The following is a 16433-nucleotide window of genomic DNA, read 5'->3' as shown; positions in this document are numbered from 1 at the left end:
ACATCACTGGATGTCAGAGTTGTACTGTGTAGCCATGGCGACATCACTGGCTGGCAGAGTTGTACTGTGTAGCCATGGCGACATCACTGGATGGCAGAGTTGTACTGTGTAGCCATGGCAGCATCACTGGCTGGCAGAGTTGTACTGTGTAGCCATGGCGACATCACTGGATAGCAGAGTTGTACTGTGTAGCCATGGCAGAATCACTGGATGGCAGAGTTGTACTGTGTAGCCATGGCAGCATCACTGGATGGCAGAGTTGTACTGTGTAGCCATGGCAACATCAATGGACGGCAGAGTTGTACTGTGTAGCAATGGCGGCATCACTGGATGGCAGAGTTGTACTGTGTAGCCATGGCGACATCACTGGATGGCAGAGTTGTACTGTGTAGCCATGGCGACATCACTGGATGGCAGAGTTGTACTGTGTAGCCATGGCAACATCACTGGATGGCAGAGTTGTACTATGTAGCCATGGCGGCATCACTGGATGGCAGAGTTGTACTGTGTAGCCATGGCAGCATCACTGGATGGCAGAGTTGTACTGTGTAGCCATGGCAGAATCACTGGATGGCAGAGTTGTACTGGCAGCATTACTGGATGGCAGAGTTCTACTGTGTAGCCATGGCAGCATCACTGGATAGCAGAGTTGCACTGTGTAGCCATGGCAGCATCACTGGATGGCAGAGTTGTACTGTGTAGCCATGGCAGAATCACTGGCTTGCAGAGTTGTACTGTGTAGCCATGGCGACATCACTGGATGGCAGAGTTGTACTGTGTAGCCATGGCGACATCACTGGATGGCAGAGTTGTACTGTGTAGCCATGGCAGAATCACTGGCTGGCAGAGTTGTACTGTGTAGCCATGGCGACATCACTGGATGGCAGATTTGTACTGTGTAGCCATGGCAGCATCACTGGATAGCAGAGTTGTACTGTGTAGCCATGGCAGAATCACTGGCTGGCAGAGTTGTACTGTGTAGCCATGGCGACATCACTGGATGTCAGAGTTGTACTGTGTAGCCATGGCGACATCACTGGCTGGCAGAGTTGTACTGTGTAGCCATGGCGACAACACTGGATGGCAGAGTTGTACTGTGTAGCCATGGCAGCATCACTGGATGGCAGAGTTGTACTGTGTAGCCATGGCAGCATCACTGGATGGCAGAGTTGTACTGTGTAGCCATGGCAGCATCACTGGATGGCAGAGTTGTACTGTGCAGCCATGGCGACATCACTGGATGGCAGAGTTGTACTGTGTAGCCATGGCAACATCACTGGATGGCAGAGTTGTACTGTGTAGCCATGGCGGCATCACTGGATGGCAGAGTTGTACTGTGTAGCCATGGCAGCATCACTGGATAGCAGAGTTGCACTGTGTAGCCATGGCAGCATCACTGGATGGCAGAGTTGTACTGTGTAGCCATGGCAGAATCACTGGCTGGCAGAGTTGTACTGTGTAGCCATGGCGACATCACTGGATGGCAGAGTTGTACTGTGTAGCCATGGCGACATTACTGGATGGCAGAGTTGTACTGTGTAGCCATGGCAGAATCACTGGCTGGCAGAGTTGTACTGTGTAGCCATGGCGACATCACTGGATGGCAGATTTGTACTGTGTAGCCATGGCAACATCACTGGATAGAAGAGTTGCACTGTGTAGCCATGGCAACGTCACTGGACGGCATAGTTGTACTGTGTAGCCAAGGCAGTATCACTGGATGGCACAGTTGTACTGTGTAGCCATGGCAGCGTCACTGGATGGCAGAGTTGTACTGTGTAGCCATGGCACATCACTGGATGGCAGAGTTGTACTGTGTAGCCATGGCAGCGTCACTGGATGGCAGAGTTGTACTGTGTAGCCATGGCAGCGTCACTGGATGGCAGAGTTGTACTGTGTAGCCATGGCAGCGTAACTGGATGGCAGAGTTGTACTGTGTAGCCATGGCAGCGTCACTGGATGGCAGAGTTGTACTGTGTAGCCATGGCACATCACTGGATGGCAGAGTTGTACTGTGTAGCCATGGCGGCATCACTGGATAGCAGAGTTGCACTGTGTAGCCATGGCAGCATCACTGGATGGCAGAGTTGTACTGTGTAGCCATGGCAGAATCACTGGCTGGCAGAGTTGTACTGTGTAGCCATGGCGACATCACTGGATGGCAGAGTTGTACTGTGTAGCCATGGCAGAATCACTGGATGGCAGAGTTGTACTGTGTAGCCATGGCAGCATCACTGGATGGCAGAGTTGTACTGTGTAGCCATGGCGACATCACTGGATGGCAGATTTGTACTGTGTAGCCATGGCAGCATCACTGGATAGCAGAGTTGTACTGTGTAGCCATGGCAGAATCACTGGCTGGCAGAGTTGTACTGTGTAGCCATGGCGACATCACTGGATGGCAGAGTTGTACTGTGTAGCCATGGCGACATCACTGGATGTCAGAGTTGTACTGTGTAGCCATGGCGACATCACTGGCTGGCAGAGTTGTACTGTGTAGCCATGGCAGCATCACTGTATGGCAGAGTTGTACTGTGTAGCCATGGCAGCATCACTGTATGGCAGAGTTGTACTGTGTAGCCATTGCAGCATCACTGGATGGCAGAGTTGTACTGTGTAGCCATGGCAGCATCACTGGATGGCAGAGTTGTACTGTGTAGCCATGGCGACATCACTGGATGGCAGAGTTGTACTGTGTAGCCATGGCAACATCACTGGATGTCAGAGTTGTACTGTGTAGCCATGGCGGCATCTCTGGATGGTAGCCATGGCAGAATCACTGGATGGCAGAGTTGTACTGTGTAGCCATGGCACATCACTGGTTGGCAGCCACGGCACATCACTGGATGGCAGAGTTGTACTGTGTAGCCATGGCGACTTCACTGGATGGCAGAGTTGTACTGTGTAGCCATGGCGACATCACTGGATGGCAGAGTTGTACTGTGTAGCCATGGCAGCATCACTGGATGGCAGAGTTGTACTGTGTAGCCATGGCAGAATCACTGGATGGCAGAGTTGTACTATGTAGCCATGGCAGCATCACTGGATGGCAGAGTTGTACTGTGTAGCCATGGCAGCATCACTGGATGGCAGAGTTGTACTGTGTAGCCATGGCAGCATCACTGGATGGCAGAGTTGTACTGTGCAGCCATGGCGACATCACTGGATGGCAGAGTTGTACTGTGTAGCCATGGCAACATCACTGGATGGCAGAGTTGTACTGTGTAGCCATGGCGGCATCACTGGATGGCAGAGTTGTACTGTGTAGCCATGGCAGCATCACTGGATAGCAGAGTTGCACTGTGTAGCCATGGCAGCATCACTGGATGGCAGAGTTGTACTGTGTAGCCATGGCAGAATCACTGGCTGGCAGAGTTGTACTGTGTAGCCATGGCGACATCACTGGATGGCAGAGTTGTACTGTGTAGCCATGGCGACATCACTGGATGGCAGAGTTGTACTGTGTAGATATGGCAGAATCACTGGCTGGCAGAGTTGTACTGTGTAGCCATGGCGACATCACTGGATGGCAGATTTGTACTGTGTAGCCATGGCAACATCACTGGATAGAAGAGTTGCACTGTGTAGCCATGGCAACGTCACTGGATGGCATAGTTGTACTGTGTAGCCAAGGCAGTATCACTGGATGGCACAGTTGTACCGTGTAGCCATGGCAGCATCACTGGATGGCAGAGTTGTACTGTGTAGCCATGGCAGCGTCACTGGATGGCAGAGTTGTACTGTGTAGCCATGGCAGCGTCACTGGATGGCAGAGTTGTACTGTGTAGCCATGGCAGCGTAACTGGATGGCAGAGTTGTACTGTGTAGCCATGGCAGCGTCACTGGATGGCAGAGTTGTACTGTGTAGCCATGGCAGCATCACTGGATAGCAGAGTTGCACTGTGTAGCCATGGCAGCATCACTGGATGGCAGAGTTGTACTGAGTAGCCATGGCAGAATCACTGGATGGCAGAGTTGTACTGGCAGCATCACTGGATGGCAGAGTTCTACTGTGTAGCCATGGCGACATCACTGGATGGCAGAGTTGTACTGTGTAGCCATGGCGACATCACTGGATGGCAGAGTTGTACTGTGTAGCCATGGCAGAATCACTGGCTGGCAGAGTTGTACTGTGTAGCCATGGCGACATCACTGGATGGCAGATTTGTACTGTGTAGCCATGGCAGCATCACTGGATAGCAGAGTTGTACTGTGTAGCCATGGCAGAATCACTGGCTGGCAGAGTTGTACTGTATAGCCATGGCGACATCACTGGATGTCAGAGTTGTACTGTGTAGCCATGGCGACATCACTGGCTGGCAGAGTTGTACTGTGTAGCCATGGCGACATCACTGGATGGCAGAGTTGTACTGTGTAGCCATGGCAGCATCACTGGATGGCAGAGTTGTACTGTGTAGCCATGGCAGAATCACTGGATGGCAGAGTTGTACTGTGTAGCCATGGCACATCACTGGTTGGCAGAGTTGTACTGTGTAGCCATGGCGACATCACTGGATGGCAGAGTTGTACTGTGTAGCCATGGCGACATCACTGGATGGCAGAGTTGTACTGTGTAGCCATGGAGGCATCACTGGATGGCAGAGTTGTACTGTGTAGCCATGGCAGAATCACTGGATGGCAGAGTTGTACTATGTAGCCATGGCAGCATCACTGGATGGCAGAGTTGTACTGTGTAGCCATGGCAGCATCACTGGATGGCAGAGTTGTACTGTGTAGCCATGGCAGCATCACTGGATGGCAGAGTTGTACTGTGTAGCCATGGCAACATCACTGGATGGCAGAGTTGTACTGTGTAGCCATGGCGGCATCACTGGATGGCAGAGTTGTACTGTGTAGCCATGGCAGCATCACTGGATAGCAGAGTTGCACTGTGTAGCCATGGCAGCATCACTGGATGGCAGAGTTGTACTGTGTAGCCATGGCAGAATCACTGGCTGGCAGAGTTGTACTGTGTAGCCATGGCGACATCACTGGATGGCAGAGTTGTATTGTGTAGCCATGGCGACATTACTGGATGGCAGAGTTGTACTGTGTAGACATGGCAGAATCACTGGCTGGCAGAGTTGTACTGTGTAGCCATGGCGACATCACTGGATGGCAGATTTGTACTGTGTAGCCATGGCAACATCACTGGATAGAAGAGTTGCACTGTGTAGCCATGGCAGCATCACTAGATGGCAGAGTTGTACTGTGTAGCCATGGCAGAATCACTGGCTGGTAGAGTTGTACTGTGTAGCCATGGCGACATCACTGGATGTCAGAGTTGTACTGTGTAGCCATGGCGACATCACTGGATGGCAGAGTTGTACTGTGTAGCCATGGCAGAATCACTGGCTGGCAGAGTTGTACTGTGTAGCCATGGCAGAATCACCTGGATGGCAGAGTTGTACTGTGTAGCCATGGCGACATTACTGGATCTCAGAGTTGTACTCTGTAGCCATGGCGACATCACTGGATGGCAGAGTTGTACTGTGTAGCCATGGCGGCATCACTGGATGGCAGAGTTGTACTGTGTAGCCATGGCAGAGTCACTGGATGGCAGAGTTGTACTGTGTAGCCATGGCAGAATCACTGGATGGCAGAGTTGTACTGTGTAGCCATGGCAGCATCACTGGATGGCAGAGTTGTACTGTGTAGCCATGGCAGCATCACTGGATGGCAGAGTTGTACTGTGTAGCCATGGCAGCATCACTGGATGGCAGAGTTGTACTGTGCAGCCATGGCGACATCACTGGATGGCAGAGTTGTACTGTGTAGCCATGGCAACATCAATGGATGGCAGAGTTGTACTGTGTAGCCATGGCAGAATCACTGGCTGGCAGAGTTGTACTGTGTAGCCATGGCGACATCACTGGATGGCAGAGTTGTACTGTGTAGCCATGGCGACATCACTGGATGGCAGAGTTGTACTGTGTAGCCATGGCGACATCACTGGATGGCAGAGTTGTACTGTGTAGCCATGGCGACATCACTGGATGGTAGAGTTGTACTGTGTAGCCATGGCAGCATCACTGGATGGCAGAGTTGTACTGTGTAGCCATGGCAGCATCACTGGATGGCAGAGTTGTACTGTGTATCCATGGCAGCATCACTGGATGGCAGAGTTGTACTGTGTAGCCATGGCACATCACTGGATGGCAGAGTTGTACTGTGTAGCCATGGCAGAATCACTGGATGGCAGAGTTGTACTGTGCAGCCATGGCACATCACTGGATGGCAGAGTTGTACTGTGTAGCCATGGCAGCATCACTGGATGGCAGAGTTGTACTGTGTAGCCATGGCACATCACTGGATGGCAGAGTTGTACTGTGTAGCCATGGCAGAATCACTGGATGGCAGAGTTGTACTGTGCAGCCATGGCACATCACTGGATGGCAGAGTTGTACTGTGTAGCCATGGCAGAATCACTGGATGGCAGAGTTGTACTGTGTAGCCATGGCAGAATCACTGGATGGCAGAGTTGTACTGTGCAGCCATGGCACATCACTGGTTGGCAGAGTTGTACTGTGTAGCCACGGCACATCACTGGATGGCAGAGTTGTACTGTGCAGCCATGGCGACATTACTGGATGGCAGAGTTGTACTGTGTAGCCATGGCAGCATCACTGGATGGCAGAGTTGTACTGTGTAGCCATGGCAGCATCACTGGATGGCAGAGTTGTACTGTGTAGCCATGGCAGCATCACTGGATGGCAGAGTTGTACTGTGCAGCCATGGCGACATCACTGGATGGCAGAGTTGTACTGTGTAGCCATGGCAACATCAATGGACGGCAGAGTTGTACTGTGTAGCAATGGCGGCATCACTGGATGGCAGAGTTGTACTGTGTAGCCATGGCGACATCACTGGATGGCAGAGTTGTACTGTGTAGCCATGGCGACATCACTGGATGGCAGAGTTGTACTGTGTAGCCATGGCGACATCACTGGATGGCAGAGTTGTACTGTGTAGCCATGGCAGCATCACTGGATGGCAGAGTTGTACTGTGTAGCCATGGCAGCATCACTGGATGGCAGAGTTGTACTGTGTATCCATGGCAGAATCACTGGATGGCAGAGTTGTACTGTGTAGCCATGGCAGCATCACTGGATGGCAGAGTTGTACTGTGTAGCCATGGCAGAATCACTGGATGGCAGAGTTGTACTGTGTAGCCATGGCAGCATCACTGGATGGCAGAGTTGTACTGTGTAGCCATGGCAGTATCACTGGATGGCAGAGTTGTACTGTGTAGCCATGGCAGCATCACTGGATGGCAGAGTTGTACTGTGTAGCCATGGCAGTATCACTGGATGGCAGAGTTGTACTGTGTAGCCATGGCAGCATCACTGGATGGTAGAGTTGTACTGTGTAACCATGGCAGTATCACTGGATGGCAGAGTTGTACTGTGTAGCCATGGCAGTATCACTGGATGGCAGAGTTGCACTGTGTAGCCATGGCAGAATCACTGGATGGCAGAGTTGTACTGTGCAGCCATGGCACATCACTGGTTGGCAGAGTTGTACTGTGTAGCCACGGCACATCACTGGATGGCAGAGTTGTACTGTGTAGCCATGGCGGCATCACTGGATGGCAGAGTTGTACTGTGTAGCCATGGAGACATCACTGGATGGCAGAGTTGTACTGTGTAGCCATGGCGACATCACTGGATGGCAGAGTTGTACTGTGTAGCCATGGCGACATCACTGGATGGCAGAGTTGTACTGTGTAGCCATGGCGACATCACTGGATGGCAGAGTTGTACTGTGTAGCCATGGCGACATCACTGGATGGCAGAGTTGTACTGTGTAGCCATGGCAGCTTCACTGGATGGCTGAGTTGTACTGTGTAGCCATGGCAGCATCACTGGATGGCAGAGTTGTACTGTGTATCCATGGCAGAATCACTGGATGGCAGAGTTGTTCTGTGTAGCCATGGCAGCATCACTGGATGGCAGAGTTGTACTGTGTAGCCATGGCAGAATCACTGGATGGCAGAGTTGTACTGTGTAGCCATGGCAGCATAACTGGATGGCAGAGTTGTACTGTGTAGCCATGGCAGTATCACTGGATGGCAGAGTTGTACTGTGTAGCCATGGCAGCATCACTGGATGGCAGAGTTGTACTGTGTAGCCATGGCAGTATCACTGGATGGCAGAGTTGTACTGTGTAGCCATGGCAGCATCACTGGATGGCAGAGTTGTACTGTGTAGCCATGGCAGTATCACTGGATGGCAGAGTTGTACTGTGTAGCCATGGCAGTATCACTGGATGGCAGAGTTGCACTGTGTAGCCATGGCAGCATCACTGGATGGCAGAGTTGTACTGTGTAGCCATGGCGACATCACTGGATGGCAGAGTTGTACTGTGTAGCCACGGCACATCACTGGATGGCAGAGTTGTACTGTGCAGCCATGGCGACATTACTGGATGGCAGTGTTGTACTGTGTAGCCATGGCAGCATCACTGGATGCCAGAGTTGTACTGTGTAGCCATGGCAGCATCACTGGATGGCAGAGTTGTACTGTGTAGCCATGGCAGCATCACTGGATGGCAGAGTTGTACTGTGTAGCCATGGCAACATCAATGGACGGCAGAGTTGTACTGTGTAGCAATGGCGGCATCACTGGATGGCAGAGTTGTACTGTGTAGCCATGGCGACATCACTGGATGGCAGAGTTGTACTGTGTAGCCATGGCGACATCACTGGATGGCAGAGTTGTACTGTGTAGCCATGGCGACATCACTGGATGGCAGAGTTGTACTGTGTAGCCATGGCAGCATCACTGGATGGCAGAGTTGTACTGTGTAGCCATGGCAGCATCACTGGATGGCAGAGTTGTACTGTGTATCCATGGCAGAATCACTGGATGGCAGAGTTGTACTGTGTAGCCATGGCAGCATCACTGGATGGCAGAGTTGTACTGTGTAGCCATGGCAGAATCACTGGATGGCAGAGTTGTACTGTGTAGCCATGGCAGCATCACTGGATGGCAGAGTTGTACTGTGTAGCCATGGCAGTATCACTGGATGGCAGAGTTGTACTGTGTAGCCATGGCAGCATCACTGGATGGCAGAGTTGTACTGTGTAGCCATGGCAGTATCACTGGATGGCAGAGTTGTACTGTGTAGCCATGGCAGCATCACTGGATGGTAGAGTTGTACTGTGTAACCATGGCAGTATCACTGGATGGCAGAGTTGTACTGTGTAGCCATGGCAGTATCACTGGATGGCAGAGTTGCACTGTGTAGCCATGGCAGAATCACTGGATGGCAGAGTTGTACTGTGCAGCCATGGCACATCACTGGTTGGCAGAGTTGTACTGTGTAGCCACGGCACATCACTGGATGGCAGAGTTGTACTGTGTAGCCATGGCGGCATCACTGGATGGCAGAGTTGTACTGTGTAGCCATGGAGACATCACTGGATGGCAGAGTTGTACTGTGTAGCCATGGCGACATCACTGGATGGCAGAGTTGTACTGTGTAGCCATGGCGACATCACTGGATGGCAGAGTTGTACTGTGTAGCCATGGCGACATCACTGGATGGCAGAGTTGTACTGTGTAGCCATGGCGACATCACTGGATGGCAGAGTTGTACTGTGTAGCCATGGCAGCTTCACTGGATGGCTGAGTTGTACTGTGTAGCCATGGCAGCATCACTGGATGGCAGAGTTGTACTGTGTATCCATGGCAGAATCACTGGATGGCAGAGTTGTTCTGTGTAGCCATGGCAGCATCACTGGATGGCAGAGTTGTACTGTGTAGCCATGGCAGAATCACTGGATGGCAGAGTTGTACTGTGTAGCCATGGCAGCATAACTGGATGGCAGAGTTGTACTGTGTAGCCATGGCAGTATCACTGGATGGCAGAGTTGTACTGTGTAGCCATGGCAGCATCACTGGATGGCAGAGTTGTACTGTGTAGCCATGGCAGTATCACTGGATGGCAGAGTTGTACTGTGTAGCCATGGCAGTATCACTGGATGGCAGAGTTGCACTGTGTAGCCATGGCAGCATCACTGGATGGCAGAGTTGTACTGTGTAGCCATGGCGACATCACTGGATGGCAGAGTTGTACTGTGTAGCCACGGCACATCACTGGATGGCAGAGTTGTACTGTGCAGCCATGGCGACATTACTGGATGGCAGTGTTGTACTGTGTAGCCATGGCAGCATCACTGGATGCCAGAGTTGTACTGTGTAGCCATGGCAGCATCACTGGATGGCAGAGTTGTACTGTGTAGCCATGGCAGCATCACTGGATGGCAGAGTTGTACTGTGCAGCCATGGCGACATCACTGGATGGCAGAGTTGTACTGTGTAGCCATGGCAACATCAATGGATGGCAGAGTTGTACTGTGTAGCAATGGCGGCATCACTGGATGGCAGAGTTGTACTGTGTAGCCATGGCGACATCACTGGATGGCAGAGTTGTACTGTGTAGCCATGGCGACATCACTGGATGGCAGAGTTGTACTGTGTAGCCATGGCGACATCACTGGATGGCAGAGTTGTACTGTGTAGCCATGGCAGCATCACTGGATGGCAGAGTTGTACTGTGTAGCCATGGCAGCATCACTGGATGGCAGAGTTGTACTGTGTATCCATGGCAGAATCACTGGATAGCAGAGTTGTACTGTGTAGCCATGGCAGCATCACTGGATGGCAGAGTTGTACTGTGTAGCCATGGCACATCACTGGATGGCAGAGTTGTACTGTGTAGCCATGGCAGAATCACTGGATGGCAGAGTTGTACTGTGTAGCCATGGCAGCATCACTGGATGGCAGAGTTGTACTGTGTAGCCATGGCAGTATCTCTGGATGGCAGAGTTGTACTGTGTAGCCATGGCAGCATCACTGGATGGCAGAGTTGTACTGTGTAGCCATGGCAGTATCACTGGATGGCAGAGTTGTACTGTGTAGCCATGGCAGCATCACTGGATGGCAGAGTTGTACTGTGTAGCCATGGCAGTATCACTGGATGGCAGAGTTGTACTGTGTAGCTATGGCAGTATCACTGGATGGCAGAGTTGCACTGTGTAGCCATGGTAGCATCACTGGATGGCAGAGTTGTACTGTGTAGCCATGGCAGCATCACTGGATGGCAGAGTTGTACTGTGTAGCCATGGCACATCACTGGATGGCAGAGTTGTACTGTGTAGCCATGGCGACATCACTGGATGGCAGAGTTGTACTGTGTAGCCATGGCGACATCACTGGATGGCAGAGTTGTACTGTGTAGCCATGGCGACATCACTGGATGGCAGAGTTGTACTGTGTAGCCATGGCAGCATCACTGGATGGCAGAGTTGTACTGTGTAGCCATGGCAGCATCACTGGATGGCAGAGTTGTACTGTGTATCCATGGCAGAATCACTGGATGGCAGAGTTGTACTGTGTAGCCATGGCAGCATCACTGGATGGCAGAGTTGTACTGTGTAGCCATGGCACATCACTGGATGGCAGAGTTGTACTGTGTAGCCATGGCAGAATCACTGGATGGCAATGTTGTACTGTGTAGCCATGGCACATCACTGGATGGCAGAGTTGTACTGTGTAGCCATGGCAGAATCACTGGATGGCAGAGTTGTACTGTGTAGCCATGGCAGAATCACTGGATGTCAGAGTTGTACTGTGCAGCCATGGCACATCACTGGTTGGCAGAGTTGTACTGTGTATCCATGGCAGCATCACTGGATGGCAGAGTTGTACTGTGTAGCCATGGCAGCATCACTGGATGGCAGAGTTGTACTGTGTATCCATGGCAGAATCACTGGATGGCAGAGTTGTACTGTGTAGCCATGGCAGCATCACTGGATGGCAGAGTTGTACTGTGTAGCCATGGCACATAACTGGATGGCAGAGTTGTACTGTGTAGCCATGGCAGAATCACTGGATGGCAGAGTTGTACTGTGTAGCCATGGCAGCATCACTGGATGGCAGAGTTGTACTGTGTAGCCATGGCAGTATCACAGGATGGCAGAGTTGCACTGTGTAGCCATGGCAGCATCACTGGATGGCAGAGTTGTACTGTGTAGCCATGGCAGAATCACTGGATGGCAGAGTTGTACTGTGTAGCCATGGCAGCATCACTGGATGGCAGAGTTGTACTGTGTAGCCATGGCAGCATCACTGGATGGCAGAGTTGTACTGTGTAGCCATGGCACATCACTGGATGGCAGAGTTGTACTGTGTAGCCATGGCAGCATCACTGGATGGCAGAGTTGTACTGTGTAGCCATGGCACATCACTGGATGGCAGAGTTGTACTGTGTAGCCATGGCAGAATCACTGGATGGCAGAGTTGTACTTTGTAGCCATGGCAGAATCACTGGATGGCAGAGTTGTACTGTGCAGCCATGGCACATCACTGGTTGGCAGAGTTGTACTGTGTAGCCACGGCACATCACTGGATGGCAGAGTTGTACTGTGTAGCCATGGCGGCATCACTGGATGGCAGAGTTGTACTGTGTAGCCATGGAGACATCACTGGATGGCAGAGTTGTACTGTGTAGCCATGGCGACATCACTGGATGGCAGAGTTGTACTGTGTAGCCATGGCAGCATCACTGGATGGCAGAGTTGTACTGTGTAGCCATGGCAGCATCACTGGATGGCAGAGTTGTACTGTGTATCCATGGCAGAATCACTGGATGGCAGAGTTGTACTGTGTAGCCATGGCAGAATCACTGGATGGCAGAGTTGTACTGTGTAGCCATGGCACATCACTGGATGGCAGAGTTGTACTGTGTAGCCATGGCAGAATCACTGGATGGCAGAGTTGTACTGTGTATCCATGGCAGAATCACTGGATGGCAGAGTTGTACTGTGTAGCCATGGCAGCATCACTGGATGGCAGAGTTGTACTGTGTAGCCATGGCACATCACTGGATGGCAGAGTTGTACTGTGTAGCCATGGCAGAATCACTGGATGGCAGAGTTGTACTGTGTAGCCATGGCAGAATCACTGGATGGCAGAGTTGTACTGTGTAGCCATGGCAGTATCACTGGATGGCAGAGTTGCACTGTGTAGCCATGGCAGCATCACTGGATGGCAGAGTTGCACTGTGTAGCCATGGCAGCATCACTGGATGGCAGAGTTGTACTGTGTAGCCATGGCGACATCACTGGATGGCAGAGTTGTACTGTGTAGCCACGGCACATCACTGGATGGCAGAGTTGTACTGTGCAGCCATGGCGACATTACTGGATGGCAGAGTTGTACTGTGTAGCCATGGCAGCATCACTGGATGCCAGAGTTGTACTGTGTAGCCATGGCAGCATCACTGGATGGCAGAGTTGTACTGTGTAGCCATGGCAGCATCACTGGATGGCAGAGTTGTACTGTGCAGCCATGGCGACATCACTGGATGGCAGAGTTGTACTGTGTAGCCATGGCAACATCAATGGATGGCAGAGTTGTACTGTGTAGCAATGGCGGCATCACTGGATGGCAGAGTTGTACTGTGTAGCCATGGCGACATCACTGGATGGCAGAGTTGTACTGTGTAGCCATGGCGACATCACTGGATGGCAGAGTTGTACTGTGTAGCCATGGCGACATCACTGGATGGCAGAGTTGTACTGTGTAGCCATGGCAGCTTCACTGGATGGCTGAGTTGTACTGTGTAGCCATGGCAGCATCACTGGATGGCAGAGTTGTACTGTGTATCCATGGCAGAATCACTGGATGGCAGAGTTGTTCTGTGTAGCCATGGCAGCATCACTGGATGGCAGAGTTGTACTGTGTAGCCATGGCAGAATCACTGGATGGCAGAGTTGTACTGTGTAGCCATGGCAGCATAACTGGATGGCAGAGTTGTACTGTGTAGCCATGGCAGTATCACTGGATGGCAGAGTTGTACTGTGTAGCCATGGCAGCATCACTGGATGGCAGAGTTGTACTGTGTAGCCATGGCAGTATCACTGGATGGCAGAGTTGTACTGTGTAGCCATGGCAGCATCACTGGATGGCAGAGTTGTACTGTGTAGCCATGGCAGTATCACTGGATGGCAGAGTTGTACTGTGTAGCCATGGCAGTATCACTGGATGGCAGAGTTGCACTGTGTAGCCATGGCAGCATCACTGGATGGCAGAGTTGTACTGTGTAGCCATGGCGACATCACTGGATGGCAGAGTTGTACTGTGTAGCCACGGCACATCACTGGATGGCAGAGTTGTACTGTGCAGCCATGGCGACATTACTGGATGGCAGTGTTGTACTGTGTAGCCATGGCAGCATCACTGGATGCCAGAGTTGTACTGTGTAGCCATGGCAGCATCACTGGATGGCAGAGTTGTACTGTGTAGCCATGGCAGCATCACTGGATGGCAGAGTTGTACTGTGCAGCCATGGCGACATCACTGGATGGCAGAGTTGTACTGTGTAGCCATGGCAACATCAATGGATGGCAGAGTTGTACTGTGTAGCAATGGCGGCATCACTGGATGGCAGAGTTGTACTGTGTAGCCATGGCGACATCACTGGATGGCAGAGTTGTACTGTGTAGCCATGGCGACATCACTGGATGGCAGAGTTGTACTGTGTAGCCATGGCGACATCACTGGATGGCAGAGTTGTACTGTGTAGCCATGGCAGCATCACTGGATGGCAGAGTTGTACTGTGTAGCCATGGCAGCATCACTGGATGGCAGAGTTGTACTGTGTATCCATGGCAGAATCACTGGATAGCAGAGTTGTACTGTGTAGCCATGGCAGCATCACTGGATGGCAGAGTTGTACTGTGTAGCCATGGCACATCACTGGATGGCAGAGTTGTACTGTGTAGCCATGGCAGAATCACTGGATGGCAGAGTTGTACTGTGTAGCCATGGCAGCATCACTGGATGGCAGAGTTGTACTGTGTAGCCATGGCAGTATCTCTGGATGGCAGAGTTGTACTGTGTAGCCATGGCAGCATCACTGGATGGCAGAGTTGTACTGTGTAGCCATGGCAGTATCACTGGATGGCAGAGTTGTACTTTGTAGCCATGGCAGCATCACTGGATGGCAGAGTTGTACTGTGTAGCCATGGCAGTATCACTGGATGGCAGAGTTGTACTGTGTAGCTATGGCAGTATCACTGGATGGCAGAGTTGCACTGTGTAGCCATGGTAGCATCACTGGATGGCAGAGTTGTACTGTGTAGCCATGGCAGCATCACTGGATGGCAGAGTTGTACTGTGTAGCCATGGCACATCACTGGATGGCAGAGTTGTACTGTGTAGCCATGGCGACATCACTGGATGGCAGAGTTGTACTGTGTAGCCATGGCGACATCACTGGATGGCAGAGTTGTACTGTGTAGCCATGGCGACATCACTGGATGGCAGAGTTGTTCTGTGTAGCCATGGCAGCATCACTGGATGGCAGAGTTGTACTGTGTAGCCATGGCAGCATCACTGGATGGCAGAGTTGTACTGTGTATCCATGGCAGAATCACTGGATGGCAGAGTTGTACTGTGTAGCCATGGCAGCATCACTGGATGGCAGAGTTGTACTGTGTAGCCATGGCACATCACTGGATGGCAGAGTTGTACTGTGTAGCCATGGCAGAATCACTGGATGGCAGAGTTGTACTGTGTAGCCATGGCACATCACTGGATGGCAGAGTTGTACTGTGTAGCCATGGCAGAATCACTGGATGGCAGAGTTGTACTGTGTAGCCATGGCAGAATCACTGGATGTCAGAGTTGTACTGTGCAGCCATGGCACATCACTGGTTGGCAGAGTTGTACTGTGTATCCATGGCAGCATCACTGGATGGCAGAGTTGTACTGTGTAGCCATGGCAGCATCACTGGATGGCAGAGTTGTACTGTGTATCCATGGCAGTATCACTGGATGGCAGAGTTGCACTGTGTAGCCATGGCAGCATCACTGGATGGCAGAGTTGTACTGTGTAGCCATGGCAGAATCACTGTTGTACTGTGTAGCCATGGCACATCACTGGATGGCAGAGTTGTACTGTGTAGCCATGGCAGAATCACTGGATGGCAGAGTTGTACTGTGTAGCCATGGCAGCATCACTGGATGGCAGAGTTGTACTGTGTAGCCATGGCAGTATCACTGGATGGCAGAGTTGCACTGTGTAGCCATGGCAGCATCACTGGATGGCAGAGTTGTACTGTGTAGCCATGGCAGAATCACTGGATGGCAGAGTTGTACTGTGTAGCCATGGCAGCATCACTGGATGGCAGAGTTGTACTGTGTAGCCATGGCAGCATCACTGGATGGCAGAGTTGTACTGTGTAGCCATGGCACATCACTGGATGGCAGAGTTGTACTGTGTAGCCATGGCAGCATCACTGGATGGCAGAGTTGTACTGTGTAGCCATGGCACATCACTGGATGGCAGAGTTGTACTGTGTAGCCATGGCAGAATCACTGGATGGCAGAGTTGTACTGTGTAGCCATGGCAGAATCACTGGA

Source organism: Pseudophryne corroboree, chromosome 2 (assembly GCF_028390025.1).
Source record: "Pseudophryne corroboree isolate aPseCor3 chromosome 2, aPseCor3.hap2, whole genome shotgun sequence".
In the NCBI taxonomy this organism is placed as follows: domain Eukaryota; kingdom Metazoa; phylum Chordata; class Amphibia; order Anura; family Myobatrachidae; genus Pseudophryne; species Pseudophryne corroboree.
This window is presented reverse-complemented; position numbering follows the sequence as displayed.